The sequence below is a fragment of the Heptranchias perlo genome, chromosome 15 (assembly GCF_035084215.1).
Source record: "Heptranchias perlo isolate sHepPer1 chromosome 15, sHepPer1.hap1, whole genome shotgun sequence".
Classification (NCBI taxonomy): Eukaryota; Metazoa; Chordata; class Chondrichthyes; order Hexanchiformes; family Hexanchidae; genus Heptranchias; species Heptranchias perlo.
This window is the reverse complement of record NC_090339.1, coordinates 35,714,390-35,729,612: the sequence shown is the minus strand read 5'-3', so window position 1 is coordinate 35,729,612 and position 15,223 is coordinate 35,714,390. Positions and strand designations below refer to the sequence as shown.

The window sequence follows — 15,223 nt, the reverse complement described above, 5'->3', positions numbered from 1 at the left end:
AGCTGTCTGAGCATCTTACATTTAGGAGAGTGCCTGTACTCTCCAATAACTAACTATACAATAGCACAACGCAGAGGTGTAATAATTGAATGCCCTGTGATTTGAACTAGATAATGTGCCTTTCTCACAACCTCATGTGCATCTCCAGTCTTTTCAAAGGTGCATTAAGAAACACTTGGTGAGATGAAGCCAGGTACAAATTCTTAAGCTGCTTTATTTCACAGACAGCAAGTGAACATACATTGTAACAGTCAAAGCATATATCACTTACTTAGCTCAATCTCTCCTTCTAAGCATTGAAAAATATAATAAACTACACACCTTATCGCTTTCATAGGCTGACTTACTTATTTTTGACATTACCTTGCTTTCAGACTACTTCTACCTGCAAAAACTGACCCCCTGCATTTTTTAGCTTCTAGCTCTGGGCCTCAGGCCTACACCTCAAAGTCTCTTGATTAAAACCTGACAGTCCATGAGAAAATCTTTTTCCTTCTGTGTGTTCCCTATCGGAGGACTAAGACACAGGCAGTGGTCCAAGTCTTCATTGTACAGATAGCAGGGTCAACACCAACCAATTAGAGTGATGGTAGAGTCTATAAGTGTTCAGCTTTGAGTATCTGACTGATCTGCACAGAACTCCATACGTTCTTTTATTGTGACAGATTTGCAACAACCCATGGAACAAAGCTCCCATTGAACACCTCTGCTGGAACAGTTACTCACATCCAAACAGAGTGATCCTCAGTGAATTACTCACCAATAGGCGATGGAAGTCCTCTGATGCTGAAGATTTGAGTGATGAGGTGTAGTTTACGTTGAACTGTCATGCCATTCAAATTCCTTCTGTTTCCTAGATTCAGAGACAGGAACGGTCAGGCCTGTGATAGGGATAGGTGCACAGTACATTGGACCCTTTAGATGAGTAGGACTAAGACCACTGTCACTCAGAGTTGCTTTTAAAAGTTCACTGTTTATGAGATTTTCACTTTGCCGTAGCACATCAAGACACATTTGAGAAAAGAAAAACTTCGAACAGGTGCACAGAGCTCAGCTGGGAACTGTTGACTAGATTAGTGCAGACAGATAGCTTCAGTAGAGGAGTGTGAGAGTTACTTGGGTAGCACAGAATGTGGGGTATGTTTCTACTCAACAGCAAAGTATTCCAAATAAAAGCAGCAAGACTCTGCCAGAGGGTCTGCAATAACATAAATTTGTATTGTTTTTTGTGTGCCAGGATGGGGGTGAGAGTTGGGGTTCGGTTAAACTCTCCTCTAACCAGCTGAATTTCCCTACCTCTGTCACAGGATGAATAAGGGAAGCTGGCAATGTACAGAATATTCTATTGAAAACAAAAATAATTTTGTTTTACCCATTGAGTGTTACGGGTGGGAGACAATTTGACGCTATTATCTTATACTGAGCCTGAAGGTCACGTGAGATCGTACAAAGAATCAGTGATACGATGTCTTGGGGGGTGATTTTAAACCCCAAGAACAGGTGGGTTGGGGGCGGATGGGAATTGAAAATGATTGTTTTTTGGGTTGCGACTGCAACCCGGCTTTATTTCCGGGTTTAACGTCGGCGGGTAAAAGTACAAGCTTCCCACTGGGAATGCAAAGTCCCAAAATTTTGCTGTTGCGACCCAAAGAAACAACTATTTTCAACTCCCACCCGTTCTTGGGGTTTAAAATCACCCCCTTGGTGTCACAGTTGACCCTGAGCTGAGTGTCAAAGCTCAGATCCAGCCCATCAGCAAGACTGCCTTTTCCATCTCCATAGCATTTTCCTTCAGGCCTTGCCTCATCCCAATCATCACTGAAATTCTTACTTGAGGAAGCCTAGTGCAGATATAAGGCATTTTTCCCAGATGCAAAGAGAGGGGAAATTGGATGAAGAATTGCTTGGACAGTCCCAGCACACCTACCAGACTTGGGCTGTCACATGACGCAAATAGTGCAAAAATAGGAAGGTGCCTGTAAAAAGATCATCCACTCACCCCTTCACTCTGGGAGAGGGAGATGAGGGACAACAATGAAGCCAGGTTGAAATATCTCAACAGAGTATTGTCTTTTTTTCTAAATGGTATGTCCGACATCTGTGTTTAAGCACATGGGTATGTGCAAGAGATGGACATGAATTGGAGCATGTTAATGGGTTTGGATAGATGTGATTTGATGATGAATAATGGCTAGACTGAGGATTGGACTTGGTCTGATAATGGACAGGGAATGGAGTGGGAGTGGGACTTAGTTCATCTTTCGCTGCTCTTTCTGAAGGCTTGGATGGGCAGAACTTCAACCCAATACAGTAGAGAACACAAAGCTACCTGGAATGATGCCTTGATTTTTGAACTTTTGATTTAAAACTCCAATTTTTTCTGGGGCCTTAAATCTAAATAAAACTGAATGAATAGTCATAGTCTTTGGGGAAAATAAAAATTAAATAAGTGGAGCACAAAAATATATTCTGAAAACACAAAACAGCAAATACATTTTTTTTTGTTTTAAATGCTGAGCACAAGCATTTTTTTTAAACCAAGAATGAAACCAATATGATTCCTCATGCTGGACCGAGTGTGGGGTGGATTTGGGTAAGGGGGAGTTATTCTGGTAAATAAAGAGGATTAATAGTTTTTCTTTGGTGTCTCTGTGTAAGCACTAATGAGCAGAAATGGCAACAAAAATCTCCTAGGACAAATGAATATCATTCCAATGCATCTGGCAATTGGAGGAGAATGTTTAAGGACACAATAAATGCTGTTCACTATTCATTTCCCAGAGAGGAAGCAATGACTGTTTACCCAAACAGAGATTTGAATATAACAGGAGCTTATCTAGTGTTTTTGTAAATTTGTAATAAGTGAGTTAACTGGTCTGGAGAGCCTCGGAATTAATCCCATCATCACAGAAAGGTGACTCAGATACACAGTGCATCACAACACCAGATAAAAGGCAAGCATAATCAAAAATGCAAGTGCTGGAAATCTGAAAGAAAAACAAAAAATGCCAGAAATCCTTTCTCACCCAAGCTTGGCTTCTGTTCCATCATTGTGTGATGTCATAGGTTAGAACACTCTTCCTTAAGACTTGAATTTTAACCCAGGCTCTGGGTAACATGGTGCACGACAAGATTGGTTCTGCCTCCATATTCTTGTTGCCAGCCCAGGGAGTTGATTGACAGTGTATTTCACAGATACTAGCCAGCTCTTTGTGAATCAACAGCATGTACTTCAATTTCAGGGTTAAGATCACATCCTGAACAAACCGCAAAAATGCAGTAGTTTATTGATCATGATTTGAACCCTGAGCTTGCTTCCTGAAATTCCTGAGAGCTGTGTTATTGTGTATCATATACAGTGGTGATTTTTGTTGTTAAGGTGGTTGGTTTTGTTACTGTCTAACAGTGTTATGGGAGTGGGGTAGAGGAAAGGTGGATTGCATTTTGCTCTATAACCTGTCTCCACAGGCATATTTCCACATCCTCGAACTCTGCTTTATCTGCTGAGTATAGGTTAAAATCCAGGCTCCAGAGTCAGCAGGCAGAGTGCTGTGTCACAAGAGTGGAGTCCAGACCCGAAGACCAGGCAGAGGAGCACAATGCAGTCCAGCTCTTCTGTTTGTGCTTTGTGTCTTGTGACAGTCACTGATGTGACTGTTATGTCAAAAGTTACTTTTAACGTACTCTTGCACTGGCATACTATTTAACTGTTAGTGTACTGAAGGTATTGTTACACTGTATTAACATACTCATACACAGGTATTGTACTGTTATACTATGCTCATGTACTGTTACACATTCAGTTTACTGTTACATTGCTAGTACTCTATGAAACTGTGTTAACATACTATTATATTGTTAGTCCACAGTTACATTGCTGGCATACTGTTACATTTGGTGTACTGTTACATTGTGTTACTATTATCTCATTATACAGTTGATGTTAAAGAAAAAAGAATTTGCATTTATATAGTGCCTTTCACATACTCAAGACTTAGTAAAGTACTTCACTGCTAATGAATTACATTTGAAGTATAGTCACTGTTATGTGGCAAACGAAACAGCCATTTTGCACACAGCAAGATCCCACTAACAACAAATTTTGGGCCCACAAAAATAGAAAACAAAAATTTCTTGGGTCTTTTTTGAGCAGCCTCCCAGCGGCCCTTTAAGGACCGCTTGTTAGGCCACTAATGTCCTGATACAACTAGGTGGAACATGCACGGCCTGAGCTCTGCCCATTTGCACTTGATTTTCACATTCGGGATCCTACAACCAGTGTACAAACCCAAGTTACCTCTTTAAGGAGCCTATCGCCTGTTTCAGGCTGGTGTCCTGGATGACTAAAAATCACCCAAGCCAATATGGTGCCCAGCACAATTCCAGTCCAGATTGGGCATGACAGATCACAACACAAGCTATGGAGGCCTAACACCCATTTTATAGGCGCAAAACAGGTGGCTGTAAGTTGAATTTCTCCCCCATAGTTAGCAGCATTTAAATATTAGTAGATAGGGTTAATTGATGAAATAAATGACAGCAGTTACAAAGGCAGTTCAGTTATGTCACAGTAATTCAGTATTAACTGCTTGTTGATTATAAATTTATAGTTGAGCTCAGTGTCTGAAATTGATATAAATTGTTGACATTAATTTAGGATTAGACTCCTTAGATAGTTGACAGCATTAGCTAGCCAGTTAGTTGAACAGATCAAAGTCTATATGCTTGTAGTTAACAATGTTTCCATATATGAGAACTTATATGACCTCATCCTTATGAGTAGACACGGATGACTGGTTGCCTTACCTTTCTCTGGGAGGATGGTGTTAGCCTTCTGAGATGTCAGAGAGATCTTCTGTTATTGTCAGTGTACTGTCACAAGATAATTACAGCTGAGGAACACCGTTTGGCTGATCTTAATTCATCCATCCCAAGAGATCCTAGAGTCCCCCTATTTCAGCATTTAAACGTTTCAGTGTTTAAAAGTTCTGAGTTTTTACCTCCACTACTCTTCCTGGAAGTATGTTCCATAAATTGATCCTTTTTTTGTATTAACAAGAATCTCCTGACATCAGCTCTAAAGTTATATTTCACTAGTCCTTGACCTATTCATAATATTTAATTTAAAGTAATATTCTGGATTTATCTTTTTCCATTGCCATAACTATCATTTATACCTCAATAACATTAGCTCTCAGATACCTCCTTTCCAGGCTGAAAAGCCCAAGTCTCTCCAGTCTTTCCTCTTAGTTTGGCCCTTTAATACTAGGAATCAGCATTGTGGCTCTGCGCTGCACTGCCTGTAGAATGTCACCCTTGTGTCTCAGTGACCAGAACTGGATACAGTAGTCAAGGTGTATTTCCACCAGATCAGCATACAGTTTGGTCATATCTTTCTCTGACTTCTATTCTTCTGTTTCAGCTATATAATCCAACATTCTGTTGGCTATGACTCCTGTGACGGGTACTCATTGTTTTCTAACCCTCAGCCTATTTCTTATTCATTCCCAGTGTTTACTCTGAAACCCTGATGTTTTGAGTTTAACCAATAGCTTTACATATGAAACTTTGTCAAATTGCTTTTGGAAATCTTGGTACACCATGTCGTAGGGCTTACCACAATCCATTGGGTTGTCACGTCCTCAAAGAAATTGAGGACATTGGTTAGGCGGGATCTTCCCTTTCTGAATCCATTTTGACTGATGTTTACTGTTTATTATTGTACAGTTAATTCTCAAATTTACTCCTGATAATTGATTGCATTATTTTACATGCAATGGAAGTAAGACTAATAGATCGATCATTGACAGTGTCTGTTTTATCCCCATTTTTGAATATGGGCACCATTTTAATATGTTTCCAATCTATTGGTACCTCCCTAGTGTACTCCCTCAGTGTCCATTTTTGTCTGATTTTACTTCTGTGGAGCATCTTAGGATGTTTTTCTGTGTTAAAGGTGCTATATAAATACAAATTGTTGTTAGTGTACTGCTGTAATGTCGGTGTACTGCTACGCTGTTAATGTTTTACTACACTGTTAATGTACTATTACTTAGCGCCTGGGAATTACTGTTGGTAATATTAGGAGATGAATACTTAAAGTACTGCTACACTATTAGTGTACTGTCACACTGTTGGTGTGTTGTTTCACTTTTATACTGCATCTATATTAGTCGTACCCCATTTATAATACCCGTATTGAACTACAGTTCTGCACAGGAGAACTTGTTGCATAACCACCCCTCCTAGCTGTTAAATTTAAATATTTACAGAGTGCAGTGGGAGTTTTGTAAACATTTAAACGAACGCCACGGCATTTAAAAGGTGCGGAGGAAGCCCCAGGGCTCAATAATACACCGTCACTCTGTGCTAGTATATTGTTACAGTGTTAGCATACTGTTACACTGTGATGTATTGTTATAATGTGTTAGTATGCTGTGCCAGTTTTAGTATACTGTTACAGCATTAATATATTGTTGTACTGTGATGTACTGTTATGCTGTGTTCATATACTGGACTAGTGTTAATATACTGTTGCAGTGTTAGTACAGTATTTGTGTTACTATACTGTTGCAGTATTAGAATATTGTTGTACTGTTATGCTGTGTTAGTATACTGGGTCAGATTTAGTACACTGTTATTGTTCGTATACAACTACAATGTGTTAGTGTACTATTGCACTCTTAATGTACTGTTACACTGTTAGTGTATTGTTATATTGGTAGTATAATATTAGTGTTTCTGTATTGTTAGTGTTCCTGTTATTCTGTGTTGGTGCACTACACAGTTACACAGTTAGTGTACCCTTAAACTATTAGGCTCAGAATTTCCTCAATGTGATGTACACTACTATTGCACCTTTAAAATAGTATTGGGCCGGATTTTGCTCTAAAAATAACGGCGAGCCTAACAGTTCTCACCGTTATTACAGTGCAAATTGTACAGCAACTTCCGGCGACCGCACATGCCCAGTTAAACACGGAAATCCGGAAGTTGCTGTATCAGATGCCCTGCTCCTTCAGAAGCTTCACAGGAAGGAGATCTCGTCGGCTGACTCACCGTTGAAATGACTGCAACAGTGCAAAGTTCCTCTACTGTCCTGATGGAAACAAAATTATCTCACCAGAAAAAGGTACGTCAAGTTTTTTACGTGTAAGCAAACTTTTAACGGTGTAGTAAGTCTTAATGGCTGCCAAACAACCTCTCTGGCACTGAAAATTTAATTTACAAGTGTGGCATCTCATTCCTTCACATTTTAATTGTTGTTGGGTATTTAAAAAAACATTTTTTACTTTTTCTTTCTGTCTTTTATCTGTCTTTTCATTCGATATTTCTTACATTCTCTTTATTTCGCTTTCTGTAACTGATTTTACATTGAATTTACTATTCAATCTTACACTAAATCAAAAGCAAAATACTGCAGATGCTGGAAATCTGAAATAAAAACAGAAAAGAACAGTTTCTGACGAAGGGTCATTGACCTGAAACGTTTACTCTGTTTCTTTATCCACAGATGCTGCCTGACTTGCTGAGTATTTCCAGCATTTTCTGTTTTTATTTCAATCCTGGTTCTGTGTCTGCGTGGCTTGTTAATGTGCTTCAGTCTGATTGGTTAAGGGCATACACCCAGCTTGCCCCGTACACACAAGTCACAGATGCCCTGTAGAGGGCACAGTGCTGGATTGAGAACCTGTTAAGAGGAACTTGCAGTGCAAAAGCCTATTAAAAGCCTATGGGCTAGTCCAAGTCTAACGAGTGGCGGGTGCCATTCGTTCGCCGCTCAGAGCAAAATTCGCCCCATTATATCCGCCACTGGCCTCTAGAGAGAGATACACAGAGGTTTCCTGGGTATGGTAATTTGCATATCTATTGATACAGGCATTGGTGTAAAACTGGTGCAAGCAACTGAACCAGCGGGAAACTTCTGCAGACTTTTCAATGTAATGTACAGCCTGCAATATTCAGCAGAACAGTGGGGAAAAGAAGGTAAGACAGGAACACTGCTTGACTCTTTCGTCTCCCTCTTAAATTACTTTGCTGCTTGTCTTACCAATATTTTATTACAGAATTATGAATATTCAAGTGCCATCTGTGCAAATAGGGAAGCAGGACATGGCACCAAGCCAGGGGTGAAGAAGATAAATCTTCACTCCTTCAGACCTCCAAGGCCTCCTCGGGGACATTGAAGGAAGGACAAACAGAATTCTGAGTGTCGTTGCCACTGAGTCACCCAGAATTATCACTTGTACCACCTGGAGAGAGGTGGCATTGGTACTGACTGTCAACTCCCTCACGCCTAGGACTGCAGAACAGTGCTGCAAGAAATTCCACATCCTCAGCAAAACAGGCAAAGCAATACACTGTGCACTTATCCCGTTTGTTCCTTGCCCACCCTGGGCACACTCTTATCATAGAATTTTACAGCACGAAAGGAGGGCATTCGGCCCATTATGCCTGTGCTGGCTCTTTAAAGAACTGTCCTATTTAGTCCCACACCCCAGCTTATTCCCCATAACCCTGCAGATTAGTCCTCTTCAAGTACATGTCCAATTGTCTTTTGAAAGCTCCTATGGAATCTGATTCCACCACCCTTTCAGGTAGTGCATTCCAGATCTTAACAAACCTCTGTGAAAAAAATTCTCCTCATTTCCCCTCTTGTTCTTTTGTGAATTATTTTAAATTTGTGACCTCTGATTACTGACCCACTTGCCAGAGGAAACAATTTCTCCCAACATGCTCGATCAAAACCCCTCATAACCCATCACAGTATATTGTGGCGTTTCACTTGGAACTGGTGTACCTGGTCATCACCTTTGTCCCTTCTGATACGGCATGCTTGGCCAACTCCCTGGGCAACAGCAGGATCACGGCGGTCTGGATCTCCCGGGAGCTGATGGTGTGGCGCTGCTTGTAATGGGCCAGGCGGGAAGCCTCACCTATGATACGCTCGAAAGTATCATTGACAAAGGAGTTCATCATGCTCATGGCCTTGGAGGAGATGCCATTGTCGGGGTGAACTTTTGCATCGCCTTGTAGATGTAGATGGAGTAACTCTCCTTCCTCGACTTTCTCTACTTTTTGCCGCCCTTTGCTGGCTCTTTATTCAGAGTTTTCTTGCCGCCCTCCTTGGGAGCTTCTTTCTTCTCAGGCATTTTCAAACTCAATTTCAGATGCAGAAAATTTTTTTTTAAAAACCACCCTCTTAAAGCAACACTTCCACAATTAACCCTTCAAAATGCTTTCTGGCTAAGAGTACCTCCAACTCCCTATCCTGCATTATAGCTACACAGCACCCCATGCACACAACTGCCTTGCATAATCCCAAAACCTCTTCCTCCACCTTAAAACCCTGATGACTCCTTATCTAAGGATGGATGTACTTGAAGGTGGTGCAACGAAAGTTCGCTAGTTTGATTGCTGGGATGAGAGGGTTGTCCTATGAGGAGAGATTAAGCAGAATGGGCCTATACTCTCTGGAGTTTAGAAGAATGAGAGGTGATCTCATTAAAACATATAAGATTCTGAGGGGGTTTGATAGATGCTGAGAGGTTGTTTCCCCTGTTTGGTGAGTCGAGAACTAGCGGGCATAATCTCAGGATAAGGGGTCGGCCATTTAAGACTGAGATGAGAAGTCATTTCTTCACTCAGAGGGTTGTGAATCTTTGGAATTCTCTACCCCAGACGGTTGTGGATGCTGAGTCATTGAGTATATACAAGGCTGAGATAGATTTTTGAACTCTAGGCGAATCAAGGAATATGGGGATTGGGTGGGAAAGTGGAGTTGAGGTCAAAGATCAGCCATGATCTTATTGAATGGTGGAGCAGGCTCAAGGGGTCCTATGGCCTACTCCTGCTCCTAATTTTTTTTCATTCGTTCATGGGATGTGGGCATCGCTGGTGAGGCTAGCATTTATTGCCCATCCCTAATTGCCCTTGAGAAGGTGGTGGTGAGCCGCCTTCTTGAACCGCTGCAGTCCTTATGGTGAAGGTCCTCCCACAGTGCTGTTAGGAAGGGAGTTCCAGGATTTTGACCCAGCGACAATGAAAGAACGGCAATATATTCCCAAGTCGGGATGGTGTGTGACTTGGAGGAGAACGTGCAGGTGGTGTTGTTCCCATGTGCCTGCTGCTCTTGTCCTTCTAGGTGGTAGAGGTCGTGGGTTTGGGAGGTGCTGTCGAAGAAGCCTTGGCGAGTTGCTGCAGTGCATCCTGTGGATGGTACACACTGCAGCCACGCTGCGCCGGTGGTGAAGGGAGCGAATGTTTAGGGTGGTGGATGGGGTGCCAATCAAGCGGGCTGCTTTGCCTCGGATGGTGTCGAGCTTCTTGAGTGTTGTTGGAGCTGCAATCATCCAGGCAAGTGGAAAGTATTCCATCACACTCCTGACTTGTGCCTTGTAGATGGTGGAAAGGCTTTGGGGAGTCAGGAAGTGAGTCACTCATCGCAGAATACCCAGCCTCTGACCTGCTCTTGTAAACACAGTATTTATATGGCTGTCAAGTTAAGTTTCTGGTTGATGGTGGGGGATTCGGCGATGGTAATGCCGTTGAATGTCAAGGGGAGGTAGTTAGACTCTCTCTTGTTGGAGATAGTCATTGTCTGGCACTTGTCTGGCACGAATGTTACTTGCCACTTATGAGCCCAAGCCTGGATGATGTCCAGGTCTTGCTGCATGCGGGCTCAGACTGCTTCATTATTTGAGGGGTTGCGAATGGAACTGAACACTGAGCAATCATCAGCGAACATCCCCATTTCTGACCTTATGATAGTGGGAAGGTCATTGATGAAGCAGCTGAAGATGGTTGGGCCTAGGACACTGCCCTGAGGAATTCCTGGGGCTGAGATGATTGGCCTCCAACAACCACTACCATCTTCCTTTGTGCTAGGTATGACTCCAGCCACTGGACAGTTTTCCCCCTGATTCCCATTGACTTCAATTTTACTAGGGCTCCTTGGTGCCACACTCAGTCAAATGCTGCCTTGATGTCAAGGGCAGTCACTCTCACCTCACCTCTGGAATTCAGCTCTTTTGTCCATGTTTGGACCAAGGCTGTAATGAGGTCTGGAGCCGAGTGGACTTGGCAGAACCCAAACTGAGCATCGGTGAGCAGGTTATTGGTGAGTAAGTGCCGCTTGATAGCACTGTCGACGACACCTTCCATCATTTTGCTGATGATTGAGAGTAGACTGATGGGGCGGTAATTGGCCGGATTGGATTTGTCCTGCTTTTTGTGGACAGGACATACCTGGGCAATTTTCCACATTGTCGGGTAGATGCCAGTGTTGTAGCTGTACTGGAACAGCTTGGCTAGATCTGGAGCACAAGGCTTCAGCACTACAGCCGGGATGTTGTCGGGGCCCATAGCTTTTGCTGTATCCAGTGCACTCAGCCGTTTCTTGATATCACATGGAGTGAATCGAATTGGCTGAAGACTGGCTTCTGTGATGGTGGGGATATCCGGAGGAGGCTGAGATGGATCATCCACTCAGCACTTCTGGATGAAGATGGTTGCAAACGCTTTAGCCTTGTCTTTTGCACTCACGTGCTGGACTTCGCCATCATTGAGGATGGGGATGTTTACAGAGCCTCCTCCTCCCGTTAGTTGTTTAATTGTCCACCTTCGTTGAGGGTTCTATAACAAGGGGACATAGATTCAAGTTAAAAGGCGGGAGGTTTAGAGGGGATTTGAGAAAGAACTTTTTCACCCAGAGGGTGGTTGGAGTCTGGAACTCACTGCCTGAAAGGGTTGTGGAGGCAGGAACCCTCACAACATTCAAGAAGCATTTGGATGAGCACTTGAAATGCCATAGCATACAAGGCTACGGACCAAATGCTGGAATATGGGATTAGAGTAGACAGGGCTTGATGGCCGGCGCGGACAAGCCTACTATCCGTGCTGTATAACTCTATGACTCTATGACTCGATGACACCATTCACGACTGGATGTGGCAGGACTGCAGAGCTTTGATCTGATCCATTGGTTGTGGAATAGCTTAGCTCTGTATCAGTAGTGGTGGCCATGAAACTACTTATGTTCTTATCTATTACTTCACTTCTCCTGTGTCACTTGTCACATACTCCTTAACTGCCAGTTTATCCTCATTTACTTAGCTGTTTGAAGGAGAAATTTGCACACAATGCCTGTCAAAACAAGCCACCAGAAGAGGCTTTCCCTCCTTTAATCCTCAGTTTCTTCAAGGACAATGCTAGGCAGCTCAAGTGGAGACACTCAGCTCTTGTTGTGAGAGATGCTGAGGTCAGCGGCATCTTGCTGGTGCCAGGTTACTGACTGATTACCTGCACTGTCGCCCTAGCATCTCTGTGAAGCACCACTTAGGCAAAACTTTCCACCCCTTCTCTATCTCTTTAATCCCATCCTTGCCTTCTACCCTCCCTTTCCGCAGATCCATCATAGCAATAGGAAGCTGACAATGAAGAAGATGGTGAGCACTAAGCCACCTCGAAGTCACTGCTGCATGATACTGCCATCCCTTACGAAAGCAGCACGTGCGAAGCCTCCAGCCATCTGCCTCAGAGTGCCATACAGTGGAACGTTGGAGGTGAGACCAGGTGCTCAGAAGGACCTTGCAGGAATGCAGCCAGCAGCAACACAAGGGTCACCTCAGTCCCATTACTTTTCCATGCAGCATGAGGAGCCAACCACTTCCCCCAATCCTGGATCCTTAGGTGGCACCTATATAGAGTTACATAGAATGTACAGTACAGAAACAGGCCATTCGGCCCAACTGGTCTATGCTGGTGTTTATGCTCCACACGAGCCTCCTCCCAGCCCTTTTCCTCTCACCCTAGCAGCATGGTTCTAGATGCAGAGTCTTCGATTATAGATTAATAAAAGAGAATGTACTTCTCCTCACAGAGAATCTCTCAGATCTGCACACGCCATCTTGTTAACATCATTTACCGATCCTTAACCATCCGTTCCTTCACTTCATTTGTTTAACATTGCACATTGTGGCACAGACAAAGAAAATCATAACATGTTGCACAGGTTTTAAAGCCAATTATTCCCCAAATCATCCCATGGGCTTTGAAGATCTTCCCTCACCCATTTTACCGTTATCCATCTTGTAGGTCATTCTGACTGAGTATTATTTCTTCCAAGTCCTCAACTGTTCGGATTTCATTGTCATCTCAGGGGAACCCAACCCTGGACTCGTCAAGCCCTTCCCCGTGGGTAGGAGCCAGTCAGACACACAAAGATTGCCCCAGGGTAATACCCACAGGCACCCAGGCCACTAACCCGGTGATGCCATCATCGGTGCCGTGGGTTTGCTGGTCTGAGGGATTTGGGCCACTTCACCTGTTAAAACTAAGTGTATTGCCCGGGGAGTGACTGACGGGATGGTGCCAGAAGAAACACAAGAATAGGTGCCCATAGGGATTGCCATACCTGCCCCTGAATACCCCTGGCATTGGGTAGGGGGAAGTATGGGAGCATCTGAAAATCTGCCAGTGCTCCAACCCTCTCAGATGTAGTCAGAAGCAAGTGCAGGTGTCTTCAGGCAGAATGCAAAAAAAAATGTTACGAAGTCTTCAGAAATCTTCAATAAAAGATCTTCAGCCTCTATTTCAGGAACTGCTTACTTGCATCTTTAACAATTGATCCTGGCAAGTGCTGCACCTAATGGAAACAGTTGTAATTTACCCCGCGTGCACTAACTGGGTAAATCCAGGAAATTCCCATTCACAGCACCACTGGCTGTGGTGACTAGTGGGCAGATCACGGAACGAATCCAGGATCACAAGGAAACTCGGGGGAAACCTTTTAAAGGCACACAAGTGCCAGAATCGGTTTCCCCACAAGTTTCTTCATTGGAAAAATTCCACCGCTGTTCCAGCTCCGCTAAAGCACTGGTAACAATGAGGAATTCACCCCATTGTTATGCTGTGTTAGTATACTGTAACTGTGTTAGTGCGTGCTCACTGTGTTAGTACACTGTTACTGTAGTGTTAATATACTGTTAGTCTGTGTTAGTGTACAGTTATACTATTGCACCATTACACTTAATATATTGTAACATTGTTAGTGTACTGTTACTTTTTAACTGTTACATTGTTAGTGTACAATTACGCTCTGTACTGTTACACTGTTAGTGTACTATTTCTATGTTTACTGTTACACCACTGATGTTTTGTTATTCTGTGTACTGTTGCGCTGTTAGCATATTGTTCCTCTGTGTACTGTTATACGATTGTGCTGTTCCTCTATGTACTGTTATACTGTTAAGCCTATAAATTAGTGTCGGTGATATTAGTAGATGAACACTTCATGTACTCATGCACATTCCTTTGTTATTTTAGCAGAGGAATTAACCAATTATCATTAAACAGTCATCCTCTAATAATTTTTTTTTTATTCGTTCGTGGGATGTGGGCATCGCTGGCAAGGCCAGCATTTATTGCCCATCCCTAATTGCCCTTGAGGAGGTGGTGGTGAGCCGCCTTCTTGAACCACTGCAGTCCGTGTGGTGAACGTTCTCCCACTGTAATTTGTAAGCTCCACTGTACAGTTACTGTTATTTGCAGATGACACCAAATTAGGGAACATGGAAAAATGTGGGGGAGACTACGGAGGACACATTCAGGTTAGAGTTATCAGGAGATACGTATCAATACAGTTCAATGAAGAAAAAGAAAAATTTAACCTAAGTGGTAAAAGTTTAAATGAAGTAGAGCAACAGAGATATTTAGGGTAGATCTTTAGTGACAGGATTAGAGGTGGAAAAATCTATAAAATAACAGATGGGATCATAGATTTTATATATAGGGGGGATTGAATACAAAAGCAAGAAAGTGATTGACGTTGAATCTGTAATTGGTTTGGCCACCATTGCAGTACTGTGTGCAGTTTTGGGCACCTCAACATGGAGAGAATATTGGAGCCATGGAAAAGATGCAACTTAGGGGCTCCACTGCAATTGCCCATGGAGTTGCCAAGTACTAACACAGTCTTCCTCCATGACTGCACAGAAGCAGCCAGTGAAATCCTTCACAATCATTCCTGCAAAGCACTGTCGACCTCTTTAAATGACTTCATAAGATGACTGTAACATTCTTTATAAGCAAACCCATGATATCCAAGTTGTTAGACTTAGCAGCTAAGGAAAGGTGCAAGTTAGCCTCAGGCTACCAAGTTCATGCTTCTCCCCCAGCCCCACTACTTGCTCCTCTTCACTCATGATTCATGCTGTGCTCCCTC

General features: G+C 42.9%; 1 protein-coding gene across 1 annotated transcript in view; it reads left to right on the top strand.

Annotated features, from left to right (window-relative positions):
- Window positions 1-15,223, top strand: part of nlgn3a (neuroligin 3a) — a 180,016-nt gene that overhangs the window by 108,425 nt on the left and 56,368 nt on the right. The window lies entirely within an intron of this gene.